At 38.9% G+C, this 25517-nt stretch overlaps 1 pseudogene; it reads left to right on the top strand.

The window, feature by feature from the left end:
* The first annotated feature begins 12509 nt into the window (after positions 1-12509).
* Positions 12510-25517, top strand: part of LOC121314004 — a 44760-nt pseudogene continuing 31752 nt past the window's right edge.

Raw genomic sequence — 25517 nt, 5'->3', positions numbered from 1 at the left:
CAAATATGATTCATGTTTACAGTATTTATTAGTGTTGCATGGAAAATCTGCTGGTAATACAACAGGAAAGCCAAAAACCTGCCTTGAAAAGAAATATTGCGAATACTAAAGGGACTTGAAAGACTCATGTTGCTCGGTTACCGGACACAATGTTATATTTTTTTATCCAGATTAAACATATTTTAAAGCATGACTAAAAAGTAATGGGCAACATTGGTTAAGTCTCCAACAGAGGTAGAGGTAGAGGTAAAGGTAAAGATAGAGGTAAAGATAGAGTTAGAGGTAGAGGTATAGGTAGAGGTAGAGGTAGAGGTAAAGATAGAGGCAGAGGTAGAGATAAAGATAGAGGTAGAGGTAAATATAGAGGCAGAGGGAGAGGTAAAGATAGAGGCAGAGGTAGAGATAAAGATAGAGGCAGAGGTAAAGATAGAGGCAGAGGTAGAGGTAAAGATAGAGGGTAGAGGGAGAGGTAAAGATAGAGGCAGAGGTAGAGGTAAAGATAGAGGTAGAGGTAGAGGTAAAGATAGAGGCAGAGGTAGATGTAAAGATAGAGGGAGAGGTAGAGGTAAAGATAGAAGCAGAGTTAGAGGTAAAGATAGAGGTAGAGGTAGAGGTAAAGATAGAGGTAGAGGTAGAGATAGAGGTAGAGGTAGAGGTAAAGATAGAGGCAGAGGTAGAGGTAAAGGTAGAGGTAGAGGTAAAGATAGAGGCAGAGGTAGAGGTAAAGATAGAGGTAGAGGGAGAGGTAAAGATAGAGGCAGAGGTAGAGATAAAGATAGAGGAAGAGGTAGAGGTAAAGATAGCGGTAGAGATAGAAGTAAAGATAGAGATAGAGGGAGAGGTAAAGATAGAGGCAGAGGTAGAGGTAAAGATAGAGAGAGAGGTAAAGATCGAGCCAGAGCTAGAGGTAAAGATTGAGATAGAGGGAGAGGTAAAGATAGAGGTAGAAGGAGAGGTAAAAATAGAGGCAGAGGTAAAGATAGAGGTAGAGATAGAGGTAAAGATAGAGGTAGAGGTGGAAGTAAATATAGAGGGAGAGGTAAAGATAGAGGCAGAGGTAGAGGTAAAGATAAAGGGAGAGGTAGAGGTAAAGATAGAGGTAGAGGTAGAGGTAGAGGTAGAGGTAGAGGTAGAGGTAAAGATAGAGGGAGAGGTAGAGGTAAAGATAGAGGCAGAGGTAGAGGTAAAGATAGAGGTAGAGGTAAAGATAGAGGCAGAGGTAGAGGTAAAGGTAGAGGTAGAGATAAAGATAGAGGGAGAGGTAGAGGTAAAGATAGAGGCAGAGGTAGAGGTAAAGATAGAGGCAGAGGTAAAAGAGATAGAGGCAGAGGTAGAGATAAAGATAGAGGTAGAGGGAGAGGTAAAGATAGAGGTAGAGGTAGAGGTAAAGATAGCGGTAGAGGTAGAGGTAAAGATAGAGATAGAGGGAGAGGTATAGAGGAAGAGGTAGAGATAAAGATAGAGGTAGAAGGAGAGGTAAAGATAGAGGGAGAGGTAAAGATAGAGGTAGAGGTAGAGGTAAAGATAGAGGGAGAGGTAAAGATAGAGGCAGAGGTAGAGGTAAAGATAGAGGGAGAGGTAGAGGTAAAGGTAGAGGTAGAGGTAAAGATAGAGGGAGAGGTAGAGGTAAAGATAGAGGGAGAGGTAGAGGTAAAGGTAGAGGGAGAGGTAGAGGTAAAGATAGAGGCAGAGGTAGAGGTAAAGGTAGAGGTAGAGGTAAAGATAGAGGGAGAGGTAGAGGTAAAGATAGAGGCAGAGGTAAAGATAGAGGCAGAGGTAGAGGTAAAGATAGAGGTAGAGGGAGAGGTAAAGATAGAGGCAGAGGTAGAGGTAAAGATAGAGGTAGAGGTAAAGATAGAGGGAGAGGTAAAGATAGAGGCAGAGATAGAGGTAAAGATAGAGGTAGAGGCAGAGGTAAAGATAGAGACAGAGGTAGAGATAAAGATAGAGGTAGAGGGAGAGGTAAAGATAGAGGCAGAGGTAGAGATAGAGGTAGAGGTAAAGATAGAGGCAGAGGTAGAGATAAAGATAGAGGTAGAGGTAGAGGTAGAGGGAGAGGTAGAGGTAGAGGTAGAGGGAGAGGGAGAGGTAAAGATAGAGGTAGAGGTAGAGATAGAGGTAGAGGTAGAGGTAAAGATAGAGGCAGAGGTAGAGGTAAAGATAGACGTAGTACGCTATGATAGTAGCGGTTTTGTTGCTTAATTTTTTTTATTTCAAAATGGTAAATTGTCATTTTATGATAACCAAGGAGGGGCTATGCTACTTTATCAGATGTTATGTATCAAGAGAACTGTGTGCTGTGCTAAAGCTGTGCCCTTACTATTAATACTAATTCAAACTACGTACTATTAATGTGGGCTTTGTGTTACACTTACTCCAGAATAGATGCATTGTAATATGAAATTCATAAAACAAAATCTGTCCTGTAAAAGATGTATGATTCTTAACTCCAAAACAATATATTTTCAAAGAAAGACTATAACTAATTCAGTACAATAATCATTATAAGAGAAGTACTTTGTATTAAAATAATTGCCAAAGGCAGGGGTTTGATCTTTACCCTCTCCAGCCGTTCCATACTTGGAACACACATTTCCAAAATCTTTAAAAGTACCATGACAGTATGATGTCATTAAAATCCTAGAAAACAAACATATCAAAGTAGTTGCTACCTGTCAAAGCTGCAGATCAACATTTCTAATTGCACTTCGTTTTAAAAAAAACAAAAAATCCTAGACTATAAAAGTTAATTTTCGATCTTATGTATTACCAAAGGAATTCTTCATTTTCTATTGTTCCCAAGATTACTAGTGATAACCTTTAACCTTCTACTGTTGTTTAGTGAAGCTGATATTGTTAAAACAATGCAGACATACTTTCTTATTGTTTTAGATACCGAAAGAAAATGTTTATGAACCTTCTACCTTGATCCATTTAGGAAACCCTTTCCTTTAGCAGGAAAAAGCAGTATTACAATAATAAAGTCACTTGCCAAAAACAACAGAGCTAACTAAACGTTTTTCCACACTTGATTAGAATGGCGGATGAATTTGTGCTTGGATTTCACCAAAACAATGCAGCAGCCTAACAGTAAACAATATTGCAATGGTAAGAAGTCAATTTTTAATTTAACAGCCAGAGGCTATGAAAGAATGTAAAATGTACTCAAAAATCTTGTTAATTTTTCTTTTTATGTATTTTTGTCATAGATATATGAATGCAATTCTAAAGCAATGTATGTTTGTCACAGGGCTGTCTTATTTTTTACGTTAATTGTTACCATATAAACACAGAATTCATCATTTTATGTAATGAACTCCCAAATTATAAAGTAGCACATTATCATTACCAATGCTGTCTGTAGAATGAACTGTAACAGATGTCAGATATATATATATATATATATATATATATATATATATATATATATATATATATATATATATATATATCAGTTCTAATTTAACGGGCCCTTGCAATGCCTGTATTAAATGTCTCACAGTTTTTGCAGACTGTTTGGCACTTTTCCATATGGTCTTGCCTGTTGTCTGATACAGATATAAAACTGTATATGGCTAATTAGGTACGGGTCATGGCTGCTGAATGCAAGTCAAGAGTTAACATCCAGAAGTTTGACTTATTCGACTGGATCTTGAAAATACTGTATTGTATGTTTTTACTGTTTGAGACTTAAAAAAAGACAACAATATTTCATCTCTACAGTGCAAGCCAACTGAAAAAAATACACAGTAATGCAATTCAAGTTTCTGTACTGCCAGGTGTATCTTGCAATATCTTGGATCTTCTACAAAATAGCGTGCCAGAATTCTACTGTCCAATAATTGAGAAAGAGCCGATGACAGCAAACAGGAATATGGATACATTCATATTTGAGACGAGAAAAGCCAGAGCCCAGTTTCTCTTTTTATGACACTGTTATCTGCATTTATTTGTAGCTGGGCGGTAATCCAATGTACTTCGACATACTAATAAATATATTGAACAGGCAGGTAATTCTGATATCCAAGCAACAATAACACTTAACATATCCAAACACATACTAGAAACCATATAATACAAAATGTACCTTTCAAAGCAAATGTGGCTGTTTCCCATATAAATGAATTTAGCATTTTTGGGCATTGATTACATTTTAGCAGGGTTGGCCATGCTACAGCTCTGGGGCTTGGAGCTGGAGTGGAGTTTGCCAGTTTTCTGAGCTGAGCTCCGGAGCCCAGAGCAGAGCCAGAACAGACCCGGAGCAGAGCTGGAGTTGGAGTCACTGAAGCGCTCCAGAGCAGAGCTGGAGCTGAGCTGGAGCTGGGTCCCTGGATCGCTCTGGAGCAGAGCCGGTGTAGAGCTGGAGCAGAGTTGGAGCTGAGCTGGAGCTGTGTCCCTGGAGCGTTCCGGAGCAGAGCCAGTGCAGAGCTGGAGCTGAGTCCCTGGAGCGCTCCGGAGCAGAGCCGGTGCAGAGCTGGAGCTGAGTTGGAGCTGGGTCCCTGGAGCGCTCTGGAGCAGACCCGGAACAGAGCTGGAGCTGGAGCAGCTGGAGCTGGGTCCCTGGAGCGCTCTGGAGCAGACCCGGAACAGAGCTGGAGCTGGAGCAGCTGGAGCTGGGTCCCTGGAGCGCTCTGGAGCAGAGCCGGTGCAGAGCTGGAGCTGAGCTGGAGCTGGGTCCCTGGAGCGCTCTGGAGCAGAGCCGGTACCCTCCTCTATCTCCATAAATTTAACACAATACTTGGACAAGGCTTGAGTCATCTTATTTCGACTAACTGGTGTTATATGAAGTCCATGTATAATGCTATACTGCATCTCTTTTGCTATATTAGAAGCCAGACAACGAAAAAGACTAGACCAAATATTATCCCAGTCCTCTTTTTTCTAAAATTAATCTGCGATCACTTTTCCATATTGATTTGGTCGTATTTTCCTTGTCAGATGTGGAGAGAGCAGTAACCTTATTCATGTCTTTATTTTCTTTAAAAATCTGTTCCACAGGAGAAATAGACCCCCCCCCCCCCCCCCCCCATATTTTTGTCTTATTTGTTCAAAAGACATTAGTACATTGTCTTTGACATCTCCTACACAGTTAACTCCTTTCTCAGACCAAAAGGAAAACTCTGCATGGAGGAAAATCAGGATTAAAATGCATCTGAGTCAAAGGTGACACATTGTTCTCTTGTCCTTCCAATTTCTTGGCTATTCTCCAAATCTTGAATGTATTTTGAAGAAGAAAGTTCCCTTTTACCTTTACTTGTAACACAATTCAGTGAAATATACAATAAATTATGGAAAGTTATAGGCTCAGTGTCTAACCATGCGGACTCAGGGTCCTCTCTAAACCATTCCAGAATAAATCTAAATAGTGCTACAAGTTGGTAGCGTCTAATATTAGGGACCGCTAGGCCACCCAAACTCAAAGGTAGTAAACACGACAGCCTAAGCCTGGGTCTTCCATTTTTTCATAGAAAAGATGACAGAGCACTATTTAATTCTGAAACTGCTTTTCTAGCTAATATTATAGGAATCATTTGAAATGGATACAATAATCTAGACAAAATGTTCATTTTAAATAAGTGGATCCGACCCAACCAAGTCAGAGGAAGATTAGTCCAATGAGCAAGGTCCTCCTTAATACGACAAATTAAAGAGATACAATTTGCCCTATATAAGTTAGGGAGAGATGGACTAATGCGAATACCCAAATACACAAACCCAGATGGGGACCAATGAAAAGGGGACGAGACAGTAGGGAGCCAAGCCCTTGACTGATCCAATGGCATTGCCTCCGATTTAGTAGAATTCATTTTATACCCTGAAAGACTGCCGAATATGTTTATGATACCTAATACCCTAGCAATGGATGATTCAGGGTTACTTAAATAAAGCAGGATATTGTCAGCATATAGAGAAATGTTATGTCTCTTCTTTATCTGAATGCCTTTTACGTCAGGATCACTTCTGATCGCTTCAGTGAGAGGTTCAATTCCATGAGCAAACAAAAGCGGCGATAGAGGGCAACCTTGCCTTGTCCCCCTTCCAAGAGAAAAGGTGTCACTGCCTAAGGCAGGAAAAAAACAGAGTGAATATTGTGAAGCAAAGCTTGTGAAAAAAAAGAAAAACAAACACTTTGTAATAAACGTCATGCTTCAAGTGACCAGCTCCCCTCCCCAGCTTCCCAATCCCTATAGTACAACCAAAATATAACTAAATAACACTATTTAAAAAAATTAATAAAAGAAGAAGAAGAAGAAGAAGAAGAAGAAGAAGAAGAAGAAGAAGAAGAAGAAGAAGAAGAAGAAGAAGAAGAAGAAGAAGAAGAAGAAGAAGAAGAAGAAGAAGAAGAAGAAGAAGAAGAATGATGATGATAATAACAATGAACTAACTTGAGAAAAAAAAAATATTGATACACAGTCAAAGTCTGGCTGAATCAAAGTCTCAATCATTTTTCATTTTTTTCAGAACTTACTTCTTTAGTACTGTGGGTAGGTCAATAAAAGTAGCTGTGTAGTTTTAAATGTATAGGTTTCAATGTATAAAAAATCAACTCTGAGGTTGACACCTCTATGAAACATCCAGCTCACTTGAGGCTGCGGCTAATTTATGTGTGACATCACACCAGGACAAGCTCGCCATCCCGCCTGCTGCTTTCCTGCATTACCGCTCACCAAAACCTCACGCCAAAACACAACGCACCCAGGGGAGAGATACCATGGTAAATAAGTCTGTAGTATATGGTTGCTCCAGCACAGCAGGGTCATTGGTATCTCTCCATGAGGTTCCTAAAGAGCTGGTATGATGCCAGCAATGGGTGAAGTTCATGAGGAGGACCAGGGATTGGGACGTTAAGCCCAACAGCACCCACTTTACCGAAGTCAGCTTTATTCATTTAATGATGTTCAAGATGGGTGCTATTAAAAAAGTTAAATTAAATAAGGATGCCGTACCATCCATGTATCCGGATGGTACCTGCAGGACAATATCATCATCTTCTAGTAAAAAAAGGAAAATCACCAGGATTCGAACCGCTGCCAGGAAAACAGAGATGCACAGAGGGTAAGGGCATGATCTTATCATTTCATTATAATTATCTTTTACTGTTGATGAAAAAGTAATGCAATTATAGCCAACAACCTCCAGTGTATATTATTAATATGATAAAATGATCACGTTATGTCACGTTCACGTATGTATTCCTGTGAAGTCTCCCAAGTTCGTCGGGACACTCCTGCATAAGATCTTCTGCCTCTGGATTATTTAGATCGCCAATCTTAACGTAAACTTCAACTTTATTTATTTATTATTATTTTCTCCATCTGACCTGAGGAAATTGTCTTCGGCTACTTTATGATGTTAGTGTAGGTTATATCAGATTCTAATAGGCTACAAGTTAAGAATACATTATTCTTTACTGTGTATGTAAGAATTATTATATTCTTTTGTTCAGAGAAAGTTGTGCATTAAGTCTGTAAAAGGAGACCTCTGGTTCTCATATTTTCATAAGTTGACCGGTATTATTGTACTTGTTTTGCATGTTAAATTGCAGCTGATCTGTTGTAACAGAGCGCCGACACACTCTGTGTCTATTACTTGGCTTTTAAAAAGCCTACAGTAAAGAGACTGGCTATTTTGTATGGAGTTTCTGAGCTGGGAGAACGTACCTTTTTTTGTTCTTTTTGTCTTGAAACAAAGACGGTAGAGTCTGTATTATTTTTTGGTAATTTATTTATGTTTAAAGGGTGTCAGCCAACTGAATGACTAAGAACCTTTGCAACAAGACCGTGAAAGTCTTAAAGAATTAAATGCATATGAGAGTCTTTGTAGTCATAATCCAGAGTCTCTAGTAATAGTAAATTAACGCTTGCATGTTCTTATTTATTCAAAAGTTATTCAAAATATAAATACATAGCTAACTGGAAAAAAGGATATAGACACCTTTGTCCAAATGTTTCATAAATGTTTATATTTTAAAATTAATAATCGTTTGCCATATAATAATTAACTACAATCGTACCAGCAGCACAGTCTCCAGCGGCACCTCCAGAAAAAGCAGTATATTTTCAACCTTCTTCTGCCATTAGGACCTAAGGACCACGTGGCAAAGTGCCCTGCCCCAGGGCTATTTATTTGTGTTGTATGTTACATGTAGCGTGTTAATGTTGGTGTATAGTCATTGGTACACAGGATATAAATGGGTCTGTGTATCACAATTGGGTTTAAAATGTATATTTGTATTTAGGCACGAGGATTGTACAGCACTTTACGTGCAGGTAAAATGTAGTAATATGTGAGCATGGGGAATTGCACTTTTAATTCACATGCAGTTGCACTAAGACTCCAGTTGAATGATTGATTAGCAATCGATTCTCGGTACAGCTGCATAAAAGCAGCATGTTTTCACTCACTCGAGGTTGTGTGTTTGGTGAGTGGAGAACGGGTGTGTAGAGGAGAAAGTAAAAAAGTAAAGTAAATGATTGATTTAAACTCACCGTGTTTGTCTGTTCGTCCGCTGTTGGTTAGTGTCTGTTTCGTGTCGTGTTAATCCGTTTTCTTTGTCTGTTTATTTTGGCTTCAAGTTCCGTGTCCTGTGTTTTGTTTGTCTTGCAACCTTTTATTTTCTGCTCTGTCTAATTATTAAATGCTGAGTGAAAACAATCGCTCAGCTTCACCAAACTCCACCGCTCTGTTTATTCTGTGTTGGTTCCTATTTCTAGTCTGACGTCACCCACTGCAGCCGTCCTTGTGACAGACCGTCAGTTATCCCCTCCAAGAAAGACTTCCCACGGGGACTTAAACATTTTTACTGAGCCTCTGTAAAAGACCCGAATAGAAGCATGGTAAAGCTTTGTGTAGGGGATGCCCTGTTCTCTCAGCTCGCGGCGAACTTTTTCTGCACAGCAACAGAAATGCCCTTAAAAATAAAGATCCTGCTTTTCTCAAAAAACAGCTCCTTCTTTGCTCTTGCTGCTTGGAGGATTTTAACTTTGTCCTGGTATTTGTGCAGATGGATTATAATGGCTCAATGGTTTTCATTGGGTCTGGGCTTCCTAGTGAGAGCTCTGTGATTTTTCTCCATCTTGAAGCATCCCCGTTTAATTTATAGACCCAGGAAGTCTGGTAGCCGTTTTTTTTTAAACTCAACCGGTCGGTCTCCTTCAGTACGTTCAGCATCCATTTTTTTCTCCAACTCCGATATTTTATCCAAAGTAGCACCGTCTACAAACCCCAAAATACACTGTTCTGCCTTTTCAGTTTTACCCTCAATGCTTGTCATGGATCAATGGTTTTGGCTCTTGGCGAAAGGCGAAACCAGAGAATATTTTGACCTATTTGCCAATCACAGATTTACTTCAAACTTAATAGGAAACAAATTTATACCTAGCTGTTTAATTCTAAAATTAAGTATCCAAATCCAATCAATAATTATAAATTTCAGCGATATATAAGCTATATATATATCATATATATATATATATATATATATATATATATATATATATATATATCATAAAGTGGTACACTGTTGCTTTGACTTTGTAAACTGGTTTCCTGGTAAAATTATTGTTTAGATCAAAATCCAACCTAATATTCTATACAGAACATTCTTCTGCCTGGCATTTAGCCATCTGTACATTTTTTAAAAACATAAAAAAGCGAGGTATCTGCAGTGGTTGACAGATTAGTGCGTGTTATGAAGAGGACACCGAGAACACTCTGTTTATTATAAACATCTAACACAACGGAACAGTGATGATCCAGGGCAGCGAGGACAGCCTGAGAAACTTTGAAGAGCTATAAGAGACTCTCACACAGAAAGCCCATGAAAACAAATGTGATACACAAACAGCACAACCGTCTGAGAACAACAGAGCTAAAGAGAACACAACCTCCAGCACACACATACACACAAACACAGCCCGGCACAGACACAACACATACAGCTGGAGACAAAACACCCAGGAATGGGGGAAGATTCTGCTATGTGGGGATCTAAATGTATGGACAGGGAGACAGGGATTTCCTTCATACTGAGGGACAATGAAATATACTCCAACCATTTCCTTGAACAAAGAAATAGCTTTGACCATGTTATAAATAATAAAAAGAAAAAAATACAAAATCTTTGTAAAAGACTTGGTTTCTCAATTGTAAATGGTAGAACTAAAGGTGACTCACTAGGTCAGTATACTTTCCACTCTCCTTTTGGCAGTAGTGTAGTAGATTACACAATAACCAACATGGACCCTACAAGCATCAAAGCTTTTATTGTTAAACCTTAAACATATCTATTGGATCACACCCAAACAGTGCTGTTCTTTGAACACTCTGTTAAAACAGTAAAAGATAATAAGACTCCCCACTACTTACACACACTCCCTTCCAAATTCAAATGGACACAAGACAGCAAGACACATTATGAGATGGCTTTAAATAGCAATGAAATCACAACCTTAATAAATTATATCCTTCAGAAAAAATGTGTCCAAACTACAGAAAACATCAATCTGACTATTGAAGATATTAATAACATTTTAAAAACCACAGCAAATAAATAATTGACACATAATAAAAAATACAAAGAACATTGTAAAAAACAAACTGAGACACAAGAATGTTGGTTTGATAGTCAGTGTAAATCTCTCCACAAACAGCTACGAAATATCAAACCAGAACACAGAGACCTTGACAACCCAGCACTCAGAGCTGCTTACCAGCATACACTGTGACAGTCCAAATCAACCGCCAGGCAGAAAAAAACAAGAGTCTAAACAAAACACTGGATAGTAACTCTTTCTAGAGCAAGTGGAACAAACTCCATGATTTACTGATCTACCTATTCACTGTGGCTTCACTTGGAAAAACTGTAAACAACTGTTCAGAGCAATACCCAAAGCAGGGTTCGTAGACAAACTTCACACACTAGAATCGACCATCAAAGACTACTAAGTCATCTTGGGACACTCCTATAACTCTACAAGAGATCAAAGAACAGCTACATAAACTACAGCCAGGGAAATCATAAGGGACAGACATGATCCTAAATGAGATGCTGAAATACAGCACACTCAGACTGCAGCGGGCATTGATAAAAATATTCAATTTAGTTTTCTAATCTGGACACTTTCCAAAAATATGGTCTGAAGGTCTCAAATATAAAATAGTGGTAATCAATTAGACCCAAACAATTACAGAGGTGTGTGTGTGTGTGTGTCAGCAGCAACATGGGTAAATTATATTGTGCCATCAAAAACTATATATTACAGTTCCTAAAGATAAACATATACTACATAAAAGACAAATAAGATTCCTGCCTAACTACAGACCATATTTACACCTTAAACCATCTTCTAGACAATACCTACAAAAAACTAAAAAGGGTAAGATCTCTACTATGCACCTGCGATTCTGTACAGAAATGCTTCAAACAATGCTTGTAGAGCTGAGCTTGGGCGATATCCATTACTGCTCGACATTCAAATAATCAGTCTTTATTTTCTATAGCACCTTTCATAGTGGACCACCATCACAAAGCGCTTTACAAGATGCAGTAAATACATAATACTTAAAAAGCAGAGAAATGCATAATACAAGATATACAGTAAAAAAAAAAAAACTTTGAGAGACGAGTCGTGAGGTTCTGGTTACACCTGAAACCGAGACTTTGACTTTTAAGGTCCTTTATTTTCATATTAAAATCTGTCACAAATTCAAACAATTGGGGTAAACCCACAAAAGATGAAATTAAGATTCGTGCTTGCTTCGGGGATCAGCCAAAACCTCTCTAGCACATCAGCAAAAAACCCTAAAAAACACTATTTTTACCTTAAAAAAACTGATTTTAAAACAAAAAGCAAACGAAAACAACTGTCGGAAATACATTAAAACACACAAAAAGTTTTTAAATTAAATCAAAACAGCTTTTCCTTCCTCACTCACCAAACAGACAGCTTCTTCCATACACAATTTCTCCTGGAAGCCTTGTAGGTCACTAATTAATTTAAAATAGGTGAAATCCACCCTGAGCCTGCTCACCACCTGCACTCTGAACAGCCTCACTACCTATCAGCCCTTAGCCTGCAGTCTGTTTTTTCGGGACGTCAGAAAAGCTGGCTTTGCCTGCCCTAGAAGAAAATTAATTAGTATACAGACATTGCTGTGCTTCTGCTTGTAGGAGACCCCAAAAATGAACATCACCCAAGTAAAAGGTACTCCCAGCATCTGCAACAGGTTGCTGAGGACTTGGAATAGAGGCTTTAGCCTCTCACAGTCACTGTACGCATGGAACAGTTTCCTCCTACAAACAGAAAACGCAATACGATCTGATGCTGTGGTCAATTGTATGGAGGAGTCTGCCTGTGGCCAGGATGCCATGAGTGAGTCTACTGCAGATCTCCTGCTCTCTTATCCAGGGGAGGCTTGTACAGCACCCTCCATTCTGGGGTAAGGGGCAGATTCGATTTTTTTGTCAGCATTACACTCTGGATGCAACCAGGTCACGGAATGCAGCCATGACAGAACTGGAGAGAGAGATTGTTGTGTTAGAGAGCCAAACAAATAGTGACTCAAGTGAGACAGCACAAGATACCCTGAGGCAGCGGAGATCCACCTTGAGCAGCTTGCTGGAGGAGAGAATGCTGGGAGCACAGGTGCACTCCCAGTTCACAGAGCTGAGAGACATGGACGCCCCGAGCAAATTCTTCTTCGACTTAGAGAAAAAGAAAGCCAATAGTAAGCGGCTGCTCTGTTTCTGACTGCCCTGTGGCAAATAACTGTTCAGCAAGGAGGACATTAGTGTGGCGGTTTTGAACTTTTACCAGGACCTGTACAATAAAGAACAGTGCGGCTCAGCAGACCTGGAGATGCTGCTGCAGGACCTGCCCAGGCTGAGCAAAGAGGAGCAGTAGGACCTGGAGGGAAACATCACACTGCAGTTCTGTTGTCTCCCAGGTACATTGAAAAATAAGCAACTAGGCTTTCACTGAGTTGGCATCTTGACAAATCCACAATCATGGCAATCTAATCTAGTCAGTCTACAAACAAAGGTTTGAAATAAAAAAAAATAAAGATAAAAAATGTGTGCTAGGAGGAGGAGGCATGTCTAGAATATTTTATGTTATATTAAAAAAAAGACACGTATTGTAATGCATGGGTCACATTGACCCACATGGCGGTTCTGGGTAGAACTGTTTATAACTTTATCATTTTTGCGATTCTGGCTATCAAACGCCGTCAGGATGTTAAATTCATATATTTAGGAAAAGTAAAAAATGTACATACACATACAATTTACAACGGAAGAGTAATTAACATTTTAAATGCAAAATTGGCGGTTCTAATGTTAATTAAAGAAAGAGAGTGACTGCTTCTTGATTCCTTAATAAATATTGGGTGTGTTGTTTGTAGCAAATACAAGTACATTGGGCCTTGATTTGTTGTTTTAAGATGTTAAACATTGGCTTTTTCAGTCCTGTGCCTCACAATAGGCACACTGCTTCCTTAGTCAATACATGTGCTTGTTATTGGACAGTAAGCATTTTTAATGGCTATAAACTTTTTTGCATGAGATGGAACAATGCATTAAAGTGTCATAATTAAAACCCAGGCATGGTTGTAATAACCCATTTTTATTACAGAATAAATTGCAAGAACGTATGGTGTTTTAGTGAGATAAATAATGTTTAACATCTTGTGATTATTTGCTTCTGAAAACCAGTTTTGGAATGATCCCAGTTTAGTCCAGATTTTGGGTGGGGATGTTCAGAAAAGCACAAGAAGTTATTGCAGAATCGGCTGTAGATGTATACAATATTGTAGTCTCTACAGCATCAATCCTAATCCTTTTTTAATGTACTGTACAGTACGATCGAAAGGCTAACATTATTTCTACAATCTGTATGCTTCTGTAAGTGTACTAGGAAACAATACACATTTCCAATTAGGTAAAATCAAACTGGAAATCTTGCAGATTAGTTTAACTTTTTTTTTTCTTTTTCTTAATGAAAAAAATAAGATACGTGACACATAAACTGTTTTCTAATGTTTGCATTAAGATTGTAATGTTACATTCACTCTAGATTAATTCTTCTTCTATAAAATATGCATTATACCTAAGGACATGTACAGTTTAATTTGTTTCTTTTTTTTGCATTCTATTGTAAACAAGTACTTCTTTTTGTTGTTGAAGAAATTCAACTGGGAATACAGCTGCATAAATTACAAATAATTTTAACTTATTGCCAAATAAGATGCATCCGTTTAAGTTACAGGCTCTTCTACATGCCATTATTGAATTGGGAAAAAACTAAAATGTTTTAATATGTTAAATTACAGCAATTGACTGTAATTGCATTTGACCGGTGGTTGCAGCTGAACATGTACTACAGCTGAATGCCTTTGGTGAGTGCATTACGTAAGAAATTCTAATATTGCGCATCAATTAAATGTTTCTAGACAAGACATTAAATGACAAGTAGAATCTTTCTGTAATTGACGTTCGTTTCAAATGGCCATATTCTGCGATATACTTTCCACTTCTGATATACAGGGACTTTACAAAGGCTTGCATTGACAGCATTCCACAGCAGCTTGTCACTGAAAGCCTGATTCTACTGAAGCAAGAGGTTTGAAGTAAAACACAGACAGAAATCTGTCTTTCTTGCTATTGGGCCTCATTTTGACTACAGGGCAAAGAACTAACTTTAAGGGAAAGGTTGCTAGTGCCTGATTATGGGGCACTAAGTGGGCACAATCAGATTTTGTCTTATAAAGGGATTTTAGCTCCATGTCTTGCCCCAATCATTTTTGAAGATGGGGCACAGGTTTCAAACTAACCCTAGTGCAGTAATCCCATCTCTATAATGTTTTCTTTATGAATAGCTTAATATACAGCACACTACCTTTATTCCCTATATCTGGAAAAAACAAGTGCAAGAACATCTGCTGTACATCTGTTGTACTCTGCCATGCAAAGCCTCATTCAAAGCTCACAGTTTCTCAAAATCTCCTGACCATTTTTTTTAGAGCATAATATGTATTTATTGGATGTTTCAGAACAGTGTCTTTTAGTTTAACTTAGGTTGCAGAACTATGAGTATCTATCAGCACTCAACTATCAGCAAAGCCAGTTTTATATGAAGACCCAGTGACAGAGAAAGGATTCAAACTGTAAATTTCCCTCCCGACCAGAAAGGGCACTGTGTAAGGTTGGTGGTAGGCTTCCTCCTAGATGGACCACTTTGACGGTAGGCAGAAACTGGAAGGTGACCATATTAGGGGGAGTGTGTTGTTGTACGTACCTGAAAGGACTCTATTGCAATCAGCTGTGGGGCAGCTCTCTAGAGGACAAACCGTGGCGACGGGTTGATTGCAGGAAGTTTCCGGGTACAAAGGGGAAGCATCTACATCAGTGCTCCGCCTTCCGCTGGGTAAACACAGTCAGCCAGAGTATATATATTATTGTTTGGGATCCTGTCTGGACATTGTGTTTGTTGCACCGCAACCACTCACATCCTGTCACAGACCCGTGAACTCTTTAAAAAAATGTGTGCAGTATTGGACACAGAAAAACAGGTACTCCAGACTTGTTTTCTTGTACTGTAGAATAAGACTGCTCTATTACAAACATATCTAGTTTAAATGCATTACAGAATACAAGCTGTTTATTTTCTTGTGTTAATCATATATTACTGTGTTTTCTTCTAGGCTATCCCTTTCTTTATCGAAATGGTGGCCCCTTGAGTTCTTCCTGAGCTGGGTTAAGAATGAGCAGCCTGCCATCAGGGTTAATGATGGAATCACTTCATTTTCTGCAGGTGACCGATCCAGACTAAGTATTGCTGTTAATCTCTCTCTCTCTCTCTCTCTCTCTCTCTCTCTCTCTCTCTCTCTCTCTCTCTCTCTCTCTCTCTCTCTCTCGGAGGTATTTTACAGTATAAAACTCTCCTGTAAAACTATCTTAAAAGTGGATTGACATCTGATATTACGGGCCTTATTTATAAAAGGTGGTGGTAATTTCCGGCCATTAAAAAAAAAAAAAATACCTGGCAGTATTTAACACATAATCTACAGTATAAAACTACTGATTGGTTATTTTACCGGACAATAATTGGTGTAGATGTGATTTGCCATCACAGATTGTTACCGAGAGATTGTGTCTAACCAAATGTCAGACGTATGCAAATGAGCCGTGTCCCCTACTTAAGACGTCAATGGCATATAACGGTTGTCTGGAGACAGGCAGGTTGTCCGAAATATGGAGATGTCAGTTTTAAAAATAATAATAATTGCACACACAGGTATTGGACGCGAGTGAGATGTTAGGGTAGGCGCAATATACGATTTGATTAAAAAAATATGTAATTTTTTATATAACTTATATGCACATGCCTTCTTGAAATTAGAAATGTAATGTGTTGTCACAGTTCGTGATATTTTACTTTTGGTGGAGGAAAAAAAGGATTATCACACATTTCCTTTGTAGAGCACAAGAAAGTATTGTAACGTTTCACCTGAGGCATGAAATGGAGAAGACACGCTGCTTTCAGTTTAATTCTTTTTGCTCATCGGACACTATCTCCACATCCACTCAGAGACCACTGCTCTTTCTGCTTCTCTGCATGTCAGGAACCACACCATTGAACGGCACTGCAACCCTCCTTATAGGCTTAGCCCACCCCAATGGAAACAGACTAGGGCAGACAAACTAACAGCAGGTTAAATGGTACAGGAAGACACACAAAAGTTAAACAAGCAATGGCAGAGGGAATAACACAAAGGGTATGCAAACACTAAATGGTACTGTGGAAGGGGTGTGGGTAATTCACTGACTAGGAGACAGACAGGTGTACTTGAAAACACCACACAGGTGCCCAGTTTTATTTGCAAACAGTTCTTGCTTTTTCCGGCAGAGGGCACCGTTGACCGTGGGCTGCCTATCAACAATGATAGACAGCACCACGGAAATACCACAGCTGGTACGTGAACAGCAAGTGCACTCGCAGGTGCTCAAAGAAATAATATTGAAAACAGAAGGCGAAAAGAACAATGGAAAATAAAACAGTAATAAAACTACAAATAAAAGGTGCTGCACTCTGCAGCGTTATCCCGGTCGTCGCTACCCGCACGACCCGGATCACCGTCCTACTCTGTAGGCTAACTAGCCTGTTCTTTCACAATACGCTGGGGTCTGCCCAAGGGTTCCCCGCTCTCTCTGTCTCGCTATGAAACTCTTTGTTTCGCCTGATTCCCGGTCCTGGATCAGAGCTTCCGCACTCTCGTTGCGTCTAAGTGGGCAGACCTGAGGAAACAGCAGAGCACTTCTTTACAGGGCTAGCAATCTGCCAAGACTCGCCTCTCAGCCATTCAGAGAGGGGAAAAGTCCACACACCCACTTTCCCACCTCCCCGTGTCACTGCCATGACTCACAGGCGGTTGTTAGACGACTGTCGCCCTCTTCCTGCAGCCCGTGAACATGCCAGCAGAGTCAGCACAGATCTCTCCCTTTTACAGGTACATAAACACAAATGCATAGATCGCTACGGTATAGAGCAGCGCTTTTCAACCTTTTTGATTCTGTGGGCTGGCTTTTAAATTAGTCAGCTCTCTACGGCCCAGCCCCTATTAAGTTTTAAAAAAAATACAATTAAGATAACTTTGAAGTACATTTTTATTTGCTAATCAAAAAACAATATTAACTTTGAAACTTACTGTAACTCACCACAATTCTTTGGTGAATTAATACGAAACTTGAGCTTGTTTTCTTGTTGCTAAAAGCTCGATTCTTGGTTGAATTGTGGACAGAGCCACTCGCACAGGATTTTGGATGTCCACACAGTTTCTGTCCTTTGTTTTAATTGCTGTCATAGCTGAGAACCTAGCCTCACAACGATATGTTGATGTGAAGTATGACCAGGTGTTTCAGCTTGTTGTCACTTAGCTCTGGAAATTCAAGCTGCACTCTGATCCAAAATGCAGCCAGCGAGCTGTGTTGCTCAGAGATTGCCTTCAGGCCGTCGTCATTGAACAATTCAATTAGTTTGTCACCAGGCCTTTTGGGGGCCCTAAGCAGGATTTGATTTGGGCCCCCCCCCCCCCCCTCACTGTAGCCCACTCCACTTGGCACGACATCAAACCAACATAGGCTTAAGCCTACTGTCTTGAAACATTTGTATGAGCGCACATATGTACAAGCAAACATACAATGTACAAATAAACATTTAGATTTTTACTGAGATAAAAAAAAAAAAAAAAAAAAAAAAAACAGTTGAACAAACCTCTTGCAGATCCTGTTCATGTTACAAAGGTAAAAGTTGTCATCTTATAAAGCCTGGAGACTGTTCATGCAAACTGCAAAGCAATATTAAGTGATGTTAATTTTAAAATTTGATGGCCCATATTATTTCAAAGATTAAAACTGTTTCCCAGCAAAACCACAAAAACCTAAAATGACCATATTCACGCTGTCAGAAATATGTGATTTTAAAAGGGCAAGAATATAACATCAGTATTAATAAGTAGATGGGTTCATACCTTTATTGACTTGCATTTGGTTCACTCCTACTTAAGTTGCCTTACACTGCTGGGACTGGTAACTGCTGCTGACTGATAGGACTGGTGCTAACACTGACTCATGCATTGAATGAGTTTAGCACATAGTTTCTCATTCAATTCTGATATTCTTTTGTCAATATAAATCGCTGATAGGAAGCAGTACAGTACTTCAGGCAGGGGAAACTGGTCGCAGAGGCCCTGGTGCTGCTTAGCGCACAGGCTGGGTCGCTATAGATGCAAATACACAGCCACTATGCTATAATAAAATGCAATGCTATGGCAGGTAGGGCGATACTTGGATGAGCTGACTGTCTAGTTAAAGTTACGAAAAAAAAAAAAAAAAAAACATACAGCCAGCTATCCCAGTTTAGCCACACATTTAATGTCATCATAAAAATAGGTATTTGGATTTTTGCTGTGCTGGCGTCAAAACATTCTACATGAAAACAAAAAAGATTTATCAAAATGTATTGCAGCTAAACATCACATTGCACAGGGGGAAAATAACAGCATAAATGATAAATTCACTTAACATTGATTCTTACCAAGAGTTGGCTTCTTCAGAAAGAAATGTGTAATTGGTTATTTTTTTCTCCATTTCATGTTAGTGCTGCACTGCAAACCAGAGTACAGAGTAACCTAAGAAACTGACTAATGAGAAACTTCTTTGTGGCACGAATTTGACATACTCTTAAAAAAAAAAGTGGGGAGTTATTTTACTATTATTTTGGTCTTCACAATTAAGAATTGAGCCAATTTTTACCGAGGGCCTCGGCTACCTCAATGGACGCTATGTCTGGACATGGCCAGTATGCAAGCAAGCTACAGCAATAAAAACGAAGCAAATATATAAAATAATAATACAAATAATACAATACCTTTCTCTTGTTGTTTTCCTTCAGTTTTTCTCATTTTACGCTTCTTCACACCAGATTGGTATTGGTATTTATCTTTTTCAATCGCAATCCTCAAAGAAGCTACCAGAGGCTGATCTTTTCTCCCACATCCAAACATTACCAGGCAAACCAAACGCAATGCAGCCACAGGTGGCAGATGTCCAGCGCATGCATGAATGATGCATGATACCATGATGGCTCTGGGCCATCTCACAAACAAAATCTGTAAATTCTTTGAAAACTGATCACTGTGATCATTTATGAAAATCAATTTAAAAGAACATTTATTTATTTATTTATTTATTTGCTAGGGGCCCCCCTAGCGGCCCGGGGCACTAAGCAGTCTCTTATGCCTAGAAACGGCACTGCTTGTCCAAATGACAAAACGATGTTCTCGTGCATGATGAAAGGGTTGCATATCCATTCGCTTCCGATGTGATGGTCTTCAGCTTTTGGAAAGTACTTATTGAATTTCAAGAGGGAAGAGGGAAGCAAGATGGTTCGGCACAGTGCACGTCAACATTGCTCTTTTATCTGGCTCAAGTGTTCCTTCTCCCATTGCCTCAGCTAAAAAATATCAGCAAGATATGCAACCATATAAATTCGATCACCACTTAACACTTCTGCCAGGACAGATTTCTTTTGTAACAGAAACACTGAGCTGATTTTGAAGTTCACAGACACGATTGAGAACCTTTTCTCTTGATAGCCACCGAACCTCCATGTGAACACTTCAGGTATACATTTGCTTGCTTCCCGAGGGGTGTTCTCTTAACCAGAGAAGAGTGCAAAACTCACCAACATCAGAATCCTTATCATGCACTGATTTAATACTCATTAATACAAGGACCGCCTTGTTTCTAGCAGTTCAACTCCTCAGTACATTTTAATTCTCCAAAAAGGTGAATAATTGTGCTCCTCTTAAATCAATACATGCCATGAATCACATCATCAGAATAATACAGAGCAAGTCACAGATTAAATCTGCAGGGTTTTCTCACTTTTCTGGGAGGATCATGTTCCACACAAGCACACTGAAGCCTGACATTTTCTTAGAGCAACGAATAGGTTACAATTGTGATTTGTTTTCCTGTTCAGACGAGTTAACAATGCAATTTAATGTGCGTTACAAATAACAAAATACTTAAATTACTTAATTATTAGATCATTAAACAAACTTTTTTTTGGAAAAAAAAATTATTACCATTGGCTTAAATACATGTACACATTTCCTTCTCTGCCTGGTCTGAGGCAAGTGTCAATTATGATGCTGGTAATTAGGTTATGAATCAGACGAATAATATGCTAAGGAGAAAACTGGTCTCTAAAGGCAAATTATTCTAACTTTGCGATGAGCAATGTTTTTTGACGGTAAATGACGTTTATGCATCACCCACTGAAATACTGTGATGTTAAACACTATTACTGGCACAATAAAGAAGATAGTAAGTTTTATGAGTATGGGCCTATTTGTCTATTACAGAAGTACAGTATATTAGTTCTAATCAGACAGCACAACACATGCTCAACTTGGTAGTATTTACATGGATGTCAGTGCAGCTCCTGCTTGTGGGAGTTTCATCTTTAAGGAGTCACACAAAATCGAAATCCAGAATTTTTGTGGGGTTCCAGGAAGGCACAGTGAAATCGTCTCGTTCTATAACCTTAGGGCAGGGAGCATTGTAAGCACTCTACCTAAGGGAAAAAAAAAGGTACCATGAAATTCAAGAAAAGCCCCAAATTATCTGGAAGGATCCAGCAGAGGTCCCATGTCTCATAAAATAAAAGTGAAACTGACATTGCACTGCATGTACCGTTAGGTGCTGTTTTCTGTCACTTCCAGTATGCAGTAACTTGATGACGGGGAATTAAATTGGGAGTCTGTGCATAGGTTTGCACCTGTACAGGAAACTGAGCTGGATTTCAAACAAAACCTTTTTAGCTGAAAGTTTTTATATGATTTCCCACTTTTATTGATGCCCTATTTGCAAAGTGTTTTGTAATAGGCCGCCATTTTGTACTTAACTAGTGCCACACTTAGGTACATTGCTGTTAGGAACAGACCCCTCACCTGTTCTTGATACAGTATTTGCAATTTATTATTATTATTATTATTATTATTATTATTATTATTATTATTATTTATTATTATTATTATGCTTAATGCTGTCTGGGTTATAGATATTGACAGTAAATGCATCTCCACTCTTTAGGTTGCCAATACAAATAAATTCCAGTGTTTTACCCGGCAAGGACAAAATATAATTAAAGAGTTGGAACATTCGGTATGTAAATGGTTGATAGCTTATCTCTGTGAATAGGAGAGAATAACAGGTGATCTTTGGAGAGCTTAACCAGTTTGCTGAATATCTTCCAGTGTGACACCTTTCTGGCGAGTCACTGCTTCAAAACATTAGCTAATGTGCAGTGTCCGATCATTTTCACTGTAGTATTTAGTTCTAAGTTGTTCAAAATACAAGTGCGTGAGTAAACAAGTTTTTCTTCAAACAATAAAAAAGAAAAACTTATGACAATTTACATGCCCCTAAAAAAAGTATCTATTTTGTTTACTACAGTATATGTTTTAGTACTGTAAGTAACTTATTTGGTGCTTTTTTTGTTAAATTGAAGTGAAAGGCTTTGAGACAAATCTACAGTAACCCAATGTGTTATTATAACAACAACATTGCAATTATATAGCACCTTTCACAACCAAAAAAGGATGTCCTACATCCATTTTTAATATTTCTAGACATTGTTAAATGTCTTCAAAGTAAAACAAAAACCTCTTTCATTGTTTTTAGAGTCTTGGCAAAACATTTGGAGCTGTCTATATAGATCTATGTTTGGAACAACTAAAGAGGACTCCCCTTGGACTTGGTGGCTGACCTTCCTTGGAGTGAGCTTCAGCTATTACTGGGTTCACAGTTTGTCCCACGGTACAGTGTTTATTTCCCATGCTATGTTGCTTTTTATACTGTAGTACTTTTATAGTACAGTACAAAAAAAAAATAATGCCATCCTGGCGGTCCAACACCATAGCAAATTTTTTTTTTTTTTAATCCAATTACCCTGTATATTACAATTCTAAGGTTGTTATTGAGAGAGAATTATTTCACTCTTCACTTTGCACTTGACAGTGTACATCAATTCATATTAAAAGTAATTGGACAGAAAAAAATGAGCCATCCAAATGGAGGTCAATGTGAAGTACAGAGAAGAGATTACAGTGGTAGCCATGGTGAAGTATAGCGAGAAAATGGAGGTCGATATGATACGAATTTCAGTAGACCTGTCCCATACTTGCCAACATTTGGAAACTGTTCAGCGGGATGCTTCCCACAGGGGGGGGGGGGGGGGGGGGGGGGGGGGTCATAGGCATCATACACATGGGAGGAGAATACAGAATTACAATGATTCATATTTAAATACAGTATAGTTTACAGTAAGTGCAATCATACTACTAGAATACAATGTGAACTAGGGTGTTAGGATTACAACAAGTTATATCTGCACTGATTTAGTAGTGCAATAGTGCATTATGCCTGTAATAAGTATGAGACTTGGAAGATGTATCGGACCTTGCTGTGCTGTTTCCTATCTTCCTGGATCAAGTAACCTAACTTTCAGTACTTTTTCGGCATTATGAACTGTTTCAGGCAATTCTATCCCAAAGCTAGGTTGTCTTGTTTACATTTTTGGCTGCATCCTTGGAATTAGCATCTTCATTCTTTCCTGTAAGGTGTTCCCCAATAAAAGTCACCTATTATTATTCCCAGAGTTAACTTTTACAGACAGTAGCTACTTATGTTGTCTGCCTGGCGTCACATACAGCAGTGTTATCTGGGATAAATTAACCCAATGGCTTATCGGTTTTTGACAATGATACTAGATCTTTAAAATGCCCAATTCACAAACATTCCCATATATATTTTAATGTGTTGTCTCATGCATGAAGCCAACTGACAAAATGACACATACCAGGAACAACAGGGTGACTTAAGTCTTGGAATAAACCCTTAAAGTTTCCAGGGGGTTTCAGCGGTGAACCCGGATACAAATAACAATTGGGCATTCCAAAGTGGGGGGAATACCAGGATAAAAAAAAAAAAAAAACCTAACATTGGTGACGACAACTACATTTTTTATAAAAAATAAATAAATAAAATGCATCCCTTGCCTAAATGGACTTCATCGGAAATACCTGTGGAGACAACATAGAAGATCAATTTTTGTTCCCTCCACTGGCATTTCCTGAATATGGTCCACTACATATTTTGTTACTTTCTGATGTGTTTATGTACATATACACACTTTGAAATGATATACAGTACTGTGCAAAAGTTTTAGGCAGATGTGAAAAAATGCTGTAAAGTAAGAATGCTTTCAAAAATAGACATGTTAATAGATTATATTTATCAATTAACTAAATGCAAAGTGAGTGAAAAGAAGAAAAATCTACATCAAATCAATATTTGGTGTGACCACCCTTTGCCTTCAAAACAGCATCAATTCTTCTAGGTGCACTTGCGCACAGTTTTTGAAGGAACTTGGCAGGTAGGTTGGCCCAAACATCTTGGAGAACTAACCACAGTTCTTCTGTGGATTTAGGTAGCCTCAGTTGCTTCTCTCTCTTCATGTAATCCCAGACAAACTCGATGATGTTGATATCAGGGCTCTGTGGGGGCCATACCATCACTTCCAGGACTCCTTGTTCTTCTTTACGCTGAAGATAGTTCTTAATGACTTTCGCTGTATGTTTGGGGTCGTTGTCATGCTGCAGAATAAATTTGGGGCCAATCAGATGCCTCCTGATGGTATTGCATGATGGATAAGTATCTGCCTGTACTTCTCAGCATTGAGGAGACCATTAATTCTGACCAAATCTCCAACTCCATTTGCAGAAATGCAGCCCCAAACTTGCAAGGAACCTCCACCATGCTTCACTGTTGTCTGCAGACACTCATTCGTGTACCGCTCTCGAGCCCTTCGGTGAACAAACTGCCTTCTGCTACAGCCAGATATTTCAAATTTTGACTCATCTGTCCAGAGCACCTGCTGCCATTTTTCTGCACCCCAGTTCCTGTGTTTTCGTGCATAGTTGAGTCTCTTGGCCTTGTTTCCACGTCGGAGGTATGGCTTTTTGGCTGCAAGTCTTCCATGATGGCCACTTCTGACCAGACTTCTCCGGACAGTAGAGGGGTGTACCAGGGTCCCACTGTTTTCTGCCAATTCTGAGCTGATGGCACTGCTGGACATCTTCTGATTATGAAGGGAAGTAAGCATGATGTGTCTTTCATCTGCTGCAGTAAGTTTCCTTGGCTGACCACTGCATCTACGGTCCTCAACGTTGCCCGTTTCTTTGTGCTTCTTCAAAAGAGGACAGTACATCTGGAAACCCCCGTCTGCCTTGAAATTTCTACCTGGGAGAGACCTTGCTGATGCAGTATAACTACCTTGTGTCTTGTTGCTGTGCTCAGTCTTGCCATGGTGTATGACTTTTGATAGTAAACTGTCTTCAGCAACCTCACCTTGTTAGCTGAGTTTGGCTGTTCCTCACCCAGTTTTATTCCTCCTATACAGCTGTTTCTGTTTCAGTTAATGATTGTGTTTCAACCTACATATTGAATTGATCAGCTTTACTAAGCCACTACTTGAGCACTTACACTCTTTATAATGAATTTAATTGGTGTGTCCTTCTGCTGTTTTAAAAAAGAATAATCAGGTGACCGGTGCTGTGTGTGTGAGCTACTATTACATTACAAATAGTAATAATAACTATTGATCCCATGTGTATTTTAATTAAGCAATAGAACCCTATGAAGGGGGCTTTCCATCAATTAAGGCCCGCTTTGTGCCATTAAATGTCCTTTTTTTAAATGAATACTGTTTCTGGAATGAAAATGAAAACTGATTTGGAACAGTGATTAAATATAGTTTGAACTATAACGATAATTAAGGACCTCATATTAACTAATACATTTTCTAATAGAATACAATTTTACTGGAGAATATTGGATTGCTTATTAAGAACTGTTGCTAAACATGTATATGCATTATTTCCAGTGAGTA

The sequence above is a fragment of the Polyodon spathula genome, chromosome 4 (genome assembly GCF_017654505.1).
Source record: "Polyodon spathula isolate WHYD16114869_AA chromosome 4, ASM1765450v1, whole genome shotgun sequence".
In the NCBI taxonomy this organism is placed as follows: domain Eukaryota; kingdom Metazoa; phylum Chordata; class Actinopteri; order Acipenseriformes; family Polyodontidae; genus Polyodon; species Polyodon spathula.
Note: the sequence above shows the minus strand (reverse complement) of the source record. Positions and strands in the feature narration are given on the sequence as shown.